General features: G+C 43.3%; 1 pseudogene; it reads right to left on the bottom strand.

The window, feature by feature from the left end:
- Positions 1–9,247: 9,247 nt before the first annotated feature.
- LOC102401503 lies at positions 9,248–15,145 on the bottom strand (annotated as a pseudogene).
- Between the last annotated feature and the right edge of the window lie 7 nt (positions 15,146–15,152).

Raw genomic sequence — 15,152 nt, 5'->3', positions numbered from 1 at the left:
CTTTTATCCTTTACAACATTAAGAGTTTGAGGAGTGGATGCCAGCTGTTTAAAGAATGTTCCTTATTTGGAGTATTGTAATTGTTTCCTCATGCTTCAGATCAGGTCATGCATCTTGGCAGGAATAGTAAGTACTGGTACATTACACCAGAAGACACATGATGCTGTTATCGGTGTTTTAACTTCTATTATTTGATTAAGGTTGTCCATCATATTTCTCCATTGCAAAGTTATTTTTTCCCTTTATAATTCTGTGGGATGATACAGTGAAACTATCTTATTCTTCAACACACCCATTGATTTTAGCATCTACTGATTTTTGCTTAAATCAGTTACATAACTTGTATGGTAACTGGTATTCTCTATCAAGAGCAGCTTTTTCCCCCCCATAGACCTAAGTTCTTGTTTCATGTGCTGAGTTACTCACTTTACCCTATTTGGTAGTGGGGGATACCCTTCTAAGCTAAGTAAATTCTCCAGGCCAGAAAACTGGGTAGCCTTTCCCTTCTCCAGGGGAACCTCCCAACCCAGGAATGGAACCCAGGTCTCCCACATTGCAGGCGCATTCTTTATCAGCTGAGCCACAAGGAAAGCCTAGGAATACTGGAGTGGGTAGCCTGTCCCTTCTCCAGCTGATCTTCCCAACCCAGGGATCGAACCAGGGTTTCCTGCATTGCAGGCAGATTCTTGACCAACTGAGCTATCAGCTGCAAATTAAGATAGAGGTCCCTGCTTGAGCATGAGCTACAATAGTAGCTGGACTTTTGCCATTTCTGGTGAACTAGTGTGGGGATGCCAGCAGGATTTTTATCTGCATGGAAGAAGAAAGGTTTTTCTGATGTGATACAGCACATCTTACATATATGGAGAGTAAGGCAGAGAAGTTTACCTTGTAGCAAGCATGGGGCCTTGCAGTAACAGGAGAAGAGGCAGCTATAGTGATTGCATTACCCGGGGACTGGAGGGAGCCAAGGGCAGGATTCTGCACTGCTGTGTTAGTACTGAGCTAGCCTCTTTGGTAGAGGTAGTAATGAACATGATTTTTCTGCAGGTTAGTCGTAGCAGCAGTGCAGTGGTGAGACTTGCATGTTTCTGCTCTGTGGCCTGTGTGCAGGAGTGTGAAATTACACTAAAGGGAGCTGTTGTTGGAGAGGAACAGACTGGCTGACTTCACATATGAGTAGGCTAGCCTTATTCATGATCCATGTGATCCACCCTTGGGGATACCTGGAAATAATTGGGAAACATTTTGCAGGGAACTGGAGATCTCACATGAACATGCAGGAGGAGTCCTTTTCTAAATATCAAGCACTGTTCTGAGCACATTGCATTACCTCTTAATCCTCTCAACATCCCCAAGAAGTAGGTTGGTATTCCCACTTTGCTTCCTGCAGACAAGCAAATTGCCTAGTGTCACACTGCTTTTGTGATTAAGTGAAGATTACGTGGGCAGATGGATGCTGTGGTAAATGGAGCAACTAGGAGTGGTGGTGAAAAGGATTTCAGCCTAATCTGAAGCTTCTCAATTTATAATTGTTATTTATATTAACATGATAAAGAGGGTACTCTCTAAGCAGCCTTCCCTCTATCATAATGTCTAACCAGTTCATAATATCTAACCAGAAGCTAAACATAGCTTTTATATGCACAGCAGGCTTTCTCTCCTGTTCTGTTTGTTTTTGTTCCAGTACCATACTGTTTTGATTACTGTAGCATGGACATGGAACAACAGACTGGTTCCAAATGGGAAAAGGAGTACATCAAGATTGTATATTGTCACCCTGCTTATTTAACTTATATGCAGAGTACATCACGAGAAATGCTGGACTGGATGAAGCACAAGCTGGAATCAAGATTGCTGGGAGAAATATCAATAACCTCAGATATTCAGATGACACCACCCTTGTGGCAGAAAGCGAAGAACTAAAGACCCTCTTGATGAAAGTGAAAGAGGGGAGGGAAAAAGTTGGCTTAATACTCAACATTCAGAAAACAAAAATCATGGCATCCAGTCCCATCACTTCATGGCAAATAGATGGGGAAACAATGGAAACAGTGGCAGACTTTATTTTGGGGGCTCCAAAATCACTGCAGATGGTGACTGCAGCCATGAAATTAAAAGATGGGAGACACATTGTTATATTCACTAAGACAAAGCAATGTGGAAAAAAAATGTCTTCTCCTTGAGAGCCCTAGACCCCTTTCTCCTCAGGGACCCTGGACTTCTTAGCCTACCTAGTAATTGACTCTCAGCATGTTATACTGCGTTTTCCTCAAGGTGATGAACATGCTGAAACCTTGTAGTGGATGAAAATGGCTACAGATTCTTGGCAGCCTTTCCCGTCACCTTGAGTCTCTGCTGCCACTGCAGCTTGCTTTGACCAATAGAATACAGCAGCGTGACATTGTGCAGTTGTGAGCTTCAGCCTTGTAACTTCTCATGCTGTTTCTGAACACCATCACCTGTGAATGAGCCTGAACTGGCCTACTTCAGGATGAGATCCTAGGTAGAGTGAGCCATGGGAAAAGACCCAGGCTTCCCAGCTGCTAACAGCCATCCCAGCTGAAGTTCCTGACATGGGAGTGAGGTCTGCAAATGCATGACCCGTAGAGCATAAGAACCACTGATCTGAGCCCAGATTAAGCTGCCAGACCAAAGAATTGGAACAAAGTTTGTTTCAAGTCACTAAATTTTGGGGTGGTTAGTCACTCGGCAACGGATGTGGATGAGATGGTTGGATGGCATCACTGACTCAATGGACAGTCATTTGAGCGAACTCCAGGAGATAGTGAATAGGGAAGCCTGGCAGGCTGCAGTTCATGGAGTTGCAAAGAGACACAACTTAGTGATTGAACAACAATGAAGAATCAGAGCAAAGCTTGTTTAAAGTCATAGCTTTGGGGTGGTTAGTTACTCAGTAACAAGTGTAGATACAAACCTAATTATGCCCTCAATGTAGTTTAAAAAGAAGCATTTCCAATTGACAAATGAGCAACTGTACCTAGAAGTTTCTGAACCCTGCTGAATTAGTGAGTTAGTAAATGGGACTGTTAAGCATTGTTTTCCTTTGTTGAGCAATCTCATCCAAGTTCCCATGCTATAAATGTTGTGTTTATTTCTTGGAATTAATTTACATACTAGTTTTTTCCCAGTGAAAAAGACATTTTCCTTAAGCAAGTATTTCAATAAAATATACTATCTGGTATTTAAAGGAAAGTAGTCACCATTTCTCTGATTTTTCTTCCTGTTGAATATTTAACCTTAAAGTGAATGATAGAAAGTGATATATCTCTTCCAGCTAGATGTTAAATGTTGAGAAAACTGGAGATAATAAAAGGCTTGTAGTTGTGCCACTAAGATCCCCTTTTAGTGAAAGTAAGATATGAAAAGGGATAGGAAACAGGATGAGTGCTCAAGGAGAAAGGCAAGGCCATTTTTAAACAATTTTAAGGCCAAATTTTTTAAATAATTGTTTTTGAAGCTATTTGATATGTGAATAAATAGAGACCACTAGTTTTTTAAAATCAGTTTCTTTTTTAGGATAGTTTACTGGTGTATTTCTTTGTGTATTTGCATTCCAAATTTCCTGTGTGTGTAATTTCCTGTTAATCAGAATTGTGGGTCAGGATCTCCACTCATGCTGTGATCTGTCCGTGGTACTTGGCAAAGCTTACTAGCAATGTGTAAAGATTCCCAGCCAGTCATGAAAGCACTTTTGATTTAAAACTATCTGAGGTGGTAAGACAGCACACAATTCACAGTGGGACACAGTTTGGACAACACTGCTGAAGTTAGCAAGGGTGCAGCCCATCTCACACTCACATGCTAGCTCTGAGGAATATTCTTAGGCTGGAATTATATATGGGAGGATTCAAAGGAAGCTAAAGAGAGAACTAAGTGGCAGTAACTACCTTTGAGATCTTCAATATGGGTTGCTTTTCTGAGATGTGTCCCTCCTAAGGTTGAAAAGTTGTCACCTTAGATTTGAGATGGATTCTAGTATATACAGGGACTGTTGTGTGGTGATTATAAAATTGGGTGCTGTTAGAACTGTTCCGTATTTTTATTATGGTGGTTAATGAGCTTATACATATATTAAAATCCAGAGAACTGTATATCAGAAGAGGAAAATATAAAGTTTTACTGTATAATTAAACCCACAAGGTGCTGGAGCACAACTGCTTGGGTTTGTTTGGAATCACAGATCAATCACGCCTCAATTCTGGGCTTACATGAACCTTAGCTTGCAATCTCTAAATGCAGGTAATAACAATACTTCCAGCATGGGGTTGTTGTAAGGATTCAGTTAATGTAAAGTGCTTAAAAGTGCCAGGCTCATTGTACATGGTTAAGTAAGATCTATTCGTAGTATTAAAAGACTATAAAGAAATAGGCGCTCTATGGGTTATCATATGATCATAGTAACTGTTCAGTTCAGTTCAGTCGTGTCCGACTCTGCGACCCCATGAATTGCAGCACGCCAGGCATCCCTGTCCATCACCAACTCCTGGAGTTCACTCAAACTTAAATCCATCGAGTGGGTGATGCCATCCAGTCATCTCATCCTCTGTCGTCCCCTTTTCCTCCTGCCCCCAGTCCCTCCCAGCATCAGAGTCTTTTCCAATGAGTCAACTCTTTGCATGAGGTGGCCAAAGTACTGGAGTTTCAGCTTTAGCATCATTCCTTCCAAAGAAATCCCAGGGCTGATCTCCTTCAGAATGGACTGGTTGGATCTCCTTGCAGTCCAAGGGACTCTCAGGAGTCTTCTCCAACACCACAGTTCAAAAGCATCAATTCCTCGATGCTCAGCTTTCTTCACAGTCCAACTCTCACATCCATACATGACTACTGGAAAAACCATAGCCTTGACTAGACGGACTTTTGTTGGCAAAGTAATGTCTCTGCTTTTCAATATGCTATCTGCTGCTAAGTCACTTCAGTCATGTCCGACTCTGTGCGACCCCATAGACGGCAGCCCACCAGGCTCCCCCTTCCTTGGGATTCTCCAGGCAAGAACACTGGAATGGGTTGCCATTTCCTTCTCCAATGCATGAAAGTGAAAAGTGAAAGTGAAGTCGCTCAGTCGTGTCCCACCCTCAGCGACCCCATGGACTGCAGCCTTCCAGGCTCCTCTGTCCATGGGACTTTCCAGGCAAGAGTACTGGAGTGGGGTGCCACTGCCTTCTATCTAGGTTGGTCATAACTTTCCTTCCAAGGAGTAAGCATCTTTTAATTTCATGGCTGCAATCACCATCTGCAGTGATTTTGGAGCCCCAAAAAATAAAGTCTGACACTGTTTCCACTGTTTCCCCATCTATTTCCCATGAAGTGATGGGACCAGATGCCATGACCTTCGTTTTCTGAATGTTGAGCTTTAAGCCAACTGTTTCACTTTCCTCTTTCACCATCATCAAGAGGCTTTTTAGTTCCTCCTCACTTTCTGCCATAAGGGTGGTGTCATCTGCATATCTGAGGTTATTGATATTTCTCCCGGCAATCTTGATTCCAGCTTGTGCTTCTTCCAGCCCAGCGTTTCTCATGATGTACTCTGCATAGAAGTTAAATAAGCAGGGTGACAGTATACAGCCTTGACGTACTCCTTTTCCTATTTGGAACCAGTCTGTTGTTCCATGTCCGGTTCTAACTGTTGCTTCCTGACCTGCATATAGGTTTCTCAAGAGGCAGGTCAGGTGGTCTGATATTCCCATTTCTGTGAATAGCCTCAAATACAACTGTCCTGAGGTTCTTTAGGCAGGATAGGAAGAAACACTAGAAAAGTATCAGTGCTACTAAGCAAATTTAATTCTGCTGTCTTGCTATTTTTTAGGGAAGGCAAAACCAACTGCCAAAACAAAAAAGTTCTTTTTCCTAATTCATTCATTCATGCTGGCTGTTTTCCAGGGACTTACTGAAAACTTAGGAAGGGTTTTGGTAATCTCTCATGTTCAAAATCACCTGATGATGTGGTCTCTAGCACATGTGTGTGTGTGTGTGTGTGTGTCTGGCCTCAGTTTTCTCAGCTCTACCAATGTTCCTGGCCAGAGGTACTGACAGTATCTGTGATTAAGCATCATCTTATACCTACCAGTGAGAATACTACAGCCAAATGCTTCCACCAGGTTAAATTCTGAGAATTGTTTGAGAAGCAAAAGGAAGCTTCTGAAAAACAGGAACCTGCGGCTCCAAGACATGGGTTTTTTAAGGATGGTCGAGACCTAAAAATACTCATATCATGAAACTTCTGTTCTAAATGAGAAAATATTGATGGTCTTTGACATGAAGGTACAAAGTGAAGCATCATTCCTATATGATGTTAAAATACTAATCTCGAGCCATTCCCACCCACTACCAGGCATCAGTGGGACAGACAACATGACAGAGACATTAAGAGCAGGCAGAGGTGCTATCTGTTGGGTTCACACGAGTCCGAAGTCTGTTTTTATTGTTTAAGCGTCACTTTTTGACATTTGAGAGAAAACAATTCCTCAGGGAGGAGAGCAGCCAAGAGAAAATGGAGAAGTCTGAGAAAGAATGGAAATGATTGTTGCTCCACAAGACACAGCCAGGTGGGAGGGAAGCCAGGGTAAATGATCAGAGGCTGTCTACAAAACAGCTCACCTCATCTGGAGCACGGGGTGCCTACTCTGTGAAGCAATAAGAGGTCTGCCATGTCTGGCGCCGCTGGAGCTCCAAGTTAGTTATCTGCAGGAAACCAGCCTTGATTTCCATTTAGCAGAGAGTGAGTGAGCAAGAAGCACAAGCACACAGGATTGCGTCTGTGCTGCACTTCTCGGTTGTCATGGAAGTGTTGCAAGTAACAGAGACAAATAAGACACTGGGAACTACACAGTAAAGCCCCGGTGATTGGTAGGGCTTGCTGGTTATAGTGATGAAAACCAAAATGTGTTAAACATCACTTTGTCTCAGAAACTTTGAAGAAAATGCTGTGTTTTACAGAAGGGAGGAAAGATAATGGAACTTTAAAAAGATAAAACTGCATTTAATATCACAGAAGTCAAAAAGCTCTTTGCACATTTTTTACTTCTTCTAAGGTGTCATGAATACAAAAGAGGTGACATGCTGAACACAAGTCTGCAGAACCAAGTAAACGAACTAGTATCAAATTTGCTTAATCATTTTCTAGTCCCTCAAAACAACCCCTGTTCTGTGGACATGAGGGGCTGTCCTGACACCTTGCCATTAATATCTACTCTCCTGATTGCTGGGTGTTGCCACAGTATAAATGATTAGAGATAGGAAGTCAGTCTTCATCCTGAGATCAGTGGATTAGGAAGTATCAGTTAGCTGGCTGTTGCTCAGAAGCCAACACAGTAAGAGAACTTTCTTAAAGCAAATCCACACTGGATCAATTGGAGAGAGCAACTGGGCTATCATTCTGCGCTGCACTAGGTTGACTGAATGTGTTATAAATTAATAGCAAATCCTAGCACCGTCTCCACTGTCTATGCTCAGAGGGCCTTTTTCATCTGAGGTCTTGTAACCAACCTTTCTTGGCTTTCCTGTCTGCTTTTGCTGAGAATCATAAAAAGGACTGAGAAATATTTGGTGTCATTCCCTCATTTTATAGATGAGAAAATGAAGACCCAAAGAGATTAACTAACACAACCAGTGAAACTGAAATTTACCTAGTAAATTGTACTGTTTGAAACTTAGCAAGATACCTTGGAACACTTGGATATGCCTCAATCTAACCATAACCATTGAATATTAGAAGTAAGAGAGACCTGAGGATATAAACTCTGAACATTTAAAAATGGAATCTTTGTCAAGATGTCTAAAAGCCTGTAAGTTTTCAGGTAAATAACAGCATCAGTTTTTGGGTTCTGTATTTTTCTAAAATGCACATTTACCATATTATCTTCTTGTCTAGATTCAGGACTAAGCTACAAACTATGAACAGTACATAGAAATATAATGGTCACAATTTTAACTTGTAAAGTTAACAGTATTTCATTCTCTCCAAAATAAACTAGAAATCAACTATCAATCATTTTCTCAACGTGGGAAGCCACCACCCTCTAGAGGGCGGGTCTGGAAACGCCAGGGGGGCTTTCCAATGTCACAGTGAGTAATGGGGCAGGGTATTTATGCTACATGCTAGTGGCATTTAGTATCTAGGGACGAAGGATGCACATATAGTACCACCTTCCCCAATATGCCAATAGTATTCACTTTGAAACATGATGAAAGTGAGATCTATGAAGTTTTTTTTGTTTTGTTTTGTTTTTTACCAGTTTCATTTTAAAATACCATTTATCCAACAATGACTTACTTAGTGAGAAGGGGGCTAGAGTGTACCTGTTGACAGAGAACCTGGAGTATTAAGTTCATGGTAAACCTGAGTCTACAGGAAGTTCATGGATCTGCATTTCAGGCCAGGCTACTCCACGAGCATCTATCTCAACACTGGGACCTGGGACTTGACTCACCAATTCATTGTCCACAGCTATAGTGCCACTTACTCAACTAAGAATACAAAAGGTACAGACTTCTGACTGGTGTAATGTTTTATGTACAGTGTTTACAGGCAAATGCTGAGAAAATAGTTGAAGTGCTCTTATCCTTGCAGAATAGATCTCAGATACCAAAAAGATATAAATCATTTTTTAAGATATTCAGGTACATTTAGATTATGTAAGGGAAACTTCTACGTGTTTTCCAGATTTCTTTCACTGTTTCTTCCCTTAATAAAAATCTGACTGCATTTCTGTCTACATCCTCCAGCTTCCCTATGTGGGGGGTGGGGGGGCGGGGGGGGTGGCCATGGAACTGTTGCCCACTGGACACTGTGATGTGGGCAACTTCCAGCTTTTCCCTTTTTTTCAGTAAGGTAGCTGCGTGCTCTTCACTCTCTTCTCATTGCTGTGTAAGGATGACAACCTGAGCAACCACCTTAGACCCAGAGATGGAAGCCATGGAGTGTTCTGCAGTTGGGTACTTGGCTGACTGCTTGAAGCACAGCCACTTATTTCTCTTTCATTTAAGCCAGTATATTTTGGGGACATTGACTTTCTGCCATTTTCTCTTACACCAACTGCTAAGCTGCTCTTTAGATTCTAAATAAGAAATGCCATCTGGTCTCAATAACAAATACTAGTGGGAGAAACCTGAATGTAACAGAACTCCTTTTTAGGTATGTTTGAATCACAGATACGCACATGTACATGCCCTACTAAAAAAAATGTGTTTACAAACTCAATTCATTAAAAAGAGGCATGGTCCTTGGTAGTTTAAAAAGGGTGAGGGGGCTTTATTATAGCGATATTTAATAAAATGCAATGTGATGTACACAGTATATTCTATATAGTTGATCTTCAGTGTGAACAGATCAGCTTCATACAGCTATCTTTTTTTCTTTTTTCTGCAGATTGTATAATGTCAGAACTGTCCCTTGAGGTATACAGCATCAGAGGTGCAGTCCTTAAACTTTGGCCTTACTGCTACCCAACCTATGTAGACACACAACAGAATAAGATGGTGTTAGCAACCATCCTATTAAAAACACCAAACACAGCTCCAGGTGGAGACCCAAGGGAAGCTACTGCTGCCTCACTCCATTTTTTTTTTAAAGCATACAATGCATTTTTGAAAATGTACAGATTCATTTTCAGAGTAGCTTGCATCTTATGAATAATCTAGCACGTATTTCTTAAAATTTTCAGTTAATGTCGGTTAAGGCAACATATACATGAGTATTTTTATGCATAAAATAGATTTTTATACACGACCATAAAAATATGCTAAACATCAATGTGTATGTGTTAGTCGCTCAGTCGTGTCCAACTCTTTGGGACCACGTAGACTGTAACCCACCAGGCTCCTCCATCCATGAGATTCTCCAGGCAAGAATACTGGAGTGGGTTGCCAGTTCCCAGGAAGATCCAGGGGATCTTTCTGAACCAGGGATAGACCCAAGTCTCCCACACTGCAGGCAGTTTCTTTACTGTCTGAGCCACCAGGGAAGCCCAAAACATCAGGAAGGCTACATTATTCCCCTTTTGAAAAGTGCTTGGTGTAAAATTACCTGCAGAGGAGAACTTGATGTCAGCCACTGCTTCAGATTCCTCAAATCCTTCATCTAATGTGATGTCTTAAGCAACAAGAGGAGGAAATCCTGCCATTCTTTCTTCTCCACCCATTGGAACCTTCCATTGGGAGAGATGAAGTTATTTGGAAATTCAAATGAAACCCCTGATAACTCTAATATTAAGTAAGGCACTGATAACAATAGTACTGTACAGGTATCAATAATAAAACCCTTTTAAACATTAAAATATTGATAAAGACCCTCAATCACTTCTAGATCAAATGAAAAGGCCAGGAGCTCTGTGACAGGATGAAGCCTATGGATCCCAGTGACAAGGTCCCCATGGCATCCATCTGGTGGTCACCTCCAGACAGAAGAATCTTGTTTTAATAGCTTACACTGTTTTGACAGCCCTCCATAAAGCTTTAGACATAGTAACTGGGCAATTAAGGCAACAACCTTCCAAACACCTTAGTTCTTACAGGCCTAGCTAGACAGAAGTTACTCCCTGCCTCATTAGAATTGAAGGGTACATGGCAAATGGGTAAGATTCAGCTCTGTGTTTACAAGTGTTTCCATGTATTGGAAGTATTAATAGATCTCTCTGTGTTTAGCACTAAGGACACAAAGATGTTACAATATGGTCCCTGATCCCACAGGAAATCAGAAGGTGGAAGTAGCAAGTAAATAATTTATAGGGTAAGAAAAGTGATGTGAGTCATCTATTAAGTACTATGGTTGTGAAGAGAGTAATTAATGTGATTTGGTCAAGGAAAACATGAGCAGAATTTTGAAAAACAGAGTACTCAGTGCAAAGGTATTGTGGGTTAGAATCATGACAGACAAAAAAACTGGAAAAAGGATGATGAGTTCAGAGAACTGTAGTTTAAGTGTGTAGAGTATGTTAGGTGTACGTGTGTGTGTGTGTAATAGTGATGAGGCTATCAGTTGAGATTTCTCTCAGTAATGTGGGACTAACAAGGAATTATATGCAGGAAAGAGAAAAGAATAAAACAATACTTGACCTGCTTTGTATTTTGGAAAAATTTGTGTAGTGTAGGGTTTGCAACCTCAGCACTATTGACCTTTTAGGCTGAATAATTTTTTGTCGGAGGAGGCTGTTCTGTGTACTGCATGACCTTTAGCAGCCTCTACTCAGTGTCCATCAGGTTGTGAAAACCAAAACTGTCTCCAGGCTTTGGCAAATGTTGCCTTGCGGTAAGAGTCAACCTGGTTGAGAACTACAGCTGTAGTGGGGTGGGGGTGGGAGGAAGACAATAAAACGAGTCTAGATTATACCTCATAATCTCAGAAAGCAGGCTACAGTTTGGACTGTGAGGCTGGTCTCAGTGATGATTAGGAGGCAGGATTGACTTTGACTTCGGAGATGAATGAAAACCAGAAGGCAAGGAGGAGGCACAGAGTGGCCCAAGAAACTGTATTACGAGGGGAGAGAAGCCTGGGTGTCGCTTTGAGAAGCATCAGTGAGTCCACCCTGAAGACTACACAGATGCATCAAGGTGGAGCCCTCCCCTCAAATCCTACATGTGTCTGGAGCATCAACTTTAGGCCAGTTATTTCAATGGAGTCTTAATTTCACTCTGGCTTTTTTAGTCCAGAGAGAAAGAAGCATTTGCTTCTGAAGTCAGGTTGGTTTTATTCTGGTTGAAAGGCAGGTGTGCATTTTGACCTATTTTTAGTTGTATGAGCATTCATTAATGTAAATCACATCTGCATTGGATGCACCTGGTGTTTTTGCAGGAGCTATGTCCCAACCCCTCCTCATCACCACAAACACTTACACAGCAGTGACAGCGGTGCCCTGGCTCTGGATCTTCTCCACAACCTCATGGTGTGGTCACAGCAGACAGAGGTAAAGGAAACTCGCCTAAAGTCACACAGCTTCACTAAGTGGTGGAGCAGAGTAGGATTTGAACCCAGCCTAGCTCCAGTGATCTTAACCATCATACACTACAGGCTAGCCAACAGTGTGTATGCAGGTCTGGTTAAAGAACTATAAATAGGCCCCATTCAGTTTCTGGTGAACTTGGAACAATTTCAGTGGCACAAAAAGGGCACAGCAGGGACTGCAGAGGATGGGAGGTGAGGAGAAGTCAACTTGATTGTAAAGAAGAGGAAGGAGTGGGACACTGAGTTTTGTTTTGTTTTTGAAAGATCAGAGAAATTTTCACGCTGCTTAACAGGTCAAAGGAAGGATCAAGTAAGCAGGAGAGAAGACGTAGGATAGTCTCTAAGTGTCTGTGGTTAAGAATCTGGGAGGAGAGCTTTTCTACCCAGACAAGGGCTTCTAAGCTCAGCACTACTCACATGTGAACCAGATAATTCCCTGTTGTGAGGGGCTGTCCTGTGCATGCATTATGTTTAGCATCATCTCTGGCCTCCACCCACTACATGCCAGGAGCATCACCCAGTTGTGAGAAAAACCAACATCTCACTCTATCCAGTGCAACTTTTTGAAATGATGTGACCACTGGGCAGTTGAAAAGTGGCTAGTGCAAGTAAAGAACTAAATTTTAAAGTTTATTTAATTTTAATTAACTTATTGAAATAGCCACATGTTGGCTATTTAGCCACATAAGGCTACCATATTGGACAGTGTCACCTAGAGAAAACCCAGCTCTGTCAGTATCCTGGGATCAGTCCAATCCAACATCCCCTTTCTTATCAGAGCCCATCTCACTTTATACCCCAAATCCTCAAGGTGAACAAGGTCAGGGAGAGCTAGCTGATGGTGTAACAAAGATGGTTCTGTCCAACAAAGGCTTTTTATCAGGGCTGTGGGACTACCAGGGTGTATTAACCTAACTATTCAACCATCAAATCATGTTGGCTCACCTTCAGTAGCGTATGACCCGTGTGCTTCTTCTGATATATAGTATCCACCTTTTCCAACAAAACAGGAAGAAAGTTGGAAGCCACAACTGTAAACCAAGCTGACTGGTTTCCCTTAAGAAAGAAAGAAGGAACTTATTTTATACAATGCAAATCTACCAACCAATATAAAACTGAAATAAAAACAAGGTCTTAGAAGCACCTATTTTGCAATTATTACAGATGTTTCTTAAAGCCACATATTTGACGTTTCTTCTCAACAAAGCCACAAATCATATTGCATTAGTGAAGAATTCAAATGTTAAATCTGTATAGTAGGGACTTCCCTGGTGGTACAATGGATAAAATCCACCTGCCAATTCAGGGGACATGGATTCCATCCCCCATCTGGGGAAGATTTCACATGCTGTGGAGCAACAAAGCCTGTGTGCCAAAACTACTGAGCCAGTGCTCTAGAGCCTGGGAGGGGTAACTCATGAAGCCCATGTACCCTAGAGCCTGTGATCAACAAGAGAAGCCCCCTGCACTGCAATGAAGAGTAGTCCCCATTGGCTGCAACTAGAGAAAGCCCACACACAGCAACAAAGACCCAGCACAACCCGAAATAAGTAAATAATAATAAAAAAAAAATCTGTATAGTATTCTCATGAGTAAACTCAAGATATAAAGAGGAAGACAGGAGTGGAGGAGGTGTAGAGAGTAAAGGATTTTCTGGAGAAACAAAGGACTAAAGCTACAAGGGAAACCTCCAAGAGAGCAGACACTGCTTTGTCCCCTAGTTCACTGAACCATGTCCCCTGGTTCAGTGTTTAGAACAGTGGCTTGAACATCAGAGTATTCTAATTATTTCTACTGAAAAGTTACTACAACCTATACTGAATTTACAAGCACTAAGCTGATATGGAGGAGAAATGTGACCAAAGTAGGGAGAGAATTTTTTTAGAGGGAAGCATCCCACTAGCCCCTGCTGGACATTGAAGGATACAGAATTAGGTGCCTGAAACATAATCAGACTTACAACTTTTATGAGAACGAAGGAGATGGGTGCCCCAAGGCTAACCAGCCCGAGGGGAGATGGTGGCCCTGTCGATAGCTTCAGCGCCCTTGGCGATCCAGTAATTGAACTCCAGAAGCGTACTGAAAAGAGTTGACTTGCCAGCGCAGGTGGCACCAACCAGGTAGACGTCACCGCGGTAGCGCCAGGAGCGCTGGAGCGCGGAGATCAACTCCTCAACTCCATAAGCAGTCTTCGCGCTGATAAGCCGCATGTCTCAGAGTACCGTGCGGATCTTGGACGGAACATTCGCATTCTCCTCCCCATCCGGTGGCCTGTACCCGTTGAGATGTTGTGGCCTTCGGTAGCCACGGGGCGGCAGGAGCCCGGCGCCGATAGCCATCCCACAGTCGCTCCTGGAGTCGCTGCTGGTAGTCGGGAGTGTCCTGGGGCATAAGGTCCACCTTGCTTCTCAGCACGATCAGCTGCTTGGGGCCCACCGGGCCGGGCAGGTGCAGCAGCAGGACGTCGGGCAGATCCAGCAGCTCCACCTTGTACAGCACCAGGGCGGGTTCCGGCCACCGCAGAGCGGCGCTCACCACCTCCAGGAACTGTTCCTGGCTCGCCTGAAGGCGCAGAGCGCGCTGGTGATGCACCAACACTAAGCAGTATTGGCATACGGGCCGGGAGCACCTGCTGGCTGGCCCTAACTTCTGCCGCCGCCTCTCCTGCCGTCGCCGCTACCGCCGTCGTTCCTTCCCCTCCCGCCGCTGCTGCAGCTCCCACAGCTAGTCTTGGAGGGTCAGTTCCGGCTCCGAATCCTGGACGCATTCGGGGAACAGAAAACTCTCCTCCAGGTCAGCCCTTCTTGGGTTACCCCCAGTCGCCATCGCGCCACGGGGAAGGCCACGTCCCAGGCACTGGGTGCCGGGAGGAGGAGTCGGCCGCGCATCTCCTCTCGAGGAGAGTCTCCCGGATGTCGTGGCACACTACATGGGAGTACTACGTGGGAGTGGGTCCCCGCCGGAAGCCGCAGAGCAGTCTGCAAGCAAGGCTCGCGGGCAGCATAATTAATGCTGGAGAGGGTAAAGGGGCGGAGCCACCTGGGGCAGGAGCACTGTGGCTGGTGAAACAACAGGGACAGGCCGGGAGTATCTGAGAATTGTCATTCGTCAGCGTCGCACTGAAGCTATTTCTCCCGCGTCTAATCGCGTGAGTTCTCTCGATGAAGGCTCTATGGCCCAAGAACCCATTTGA

The sequence above is a fragment of the Bubalus bubalis genome, chromosome 7 (assembly GCF_019923935.1).
Source record: "Bubalus bubalis isolate 160015118507 breed Murrah chromosome 7, NDDB_SH_1, whole genome shotgun sequence".
Taxonomy (NCBI): Eukaryota; Metazoa; Chordata; class Mammalia; order Artiodactyla; family Bovidae; genus Bubalus; species Bubalus bubalis.
Note: the sequence above shows the minus strand (reverse complement) of the source record. Positions and strands in the feature narration are given on the sequence as shown.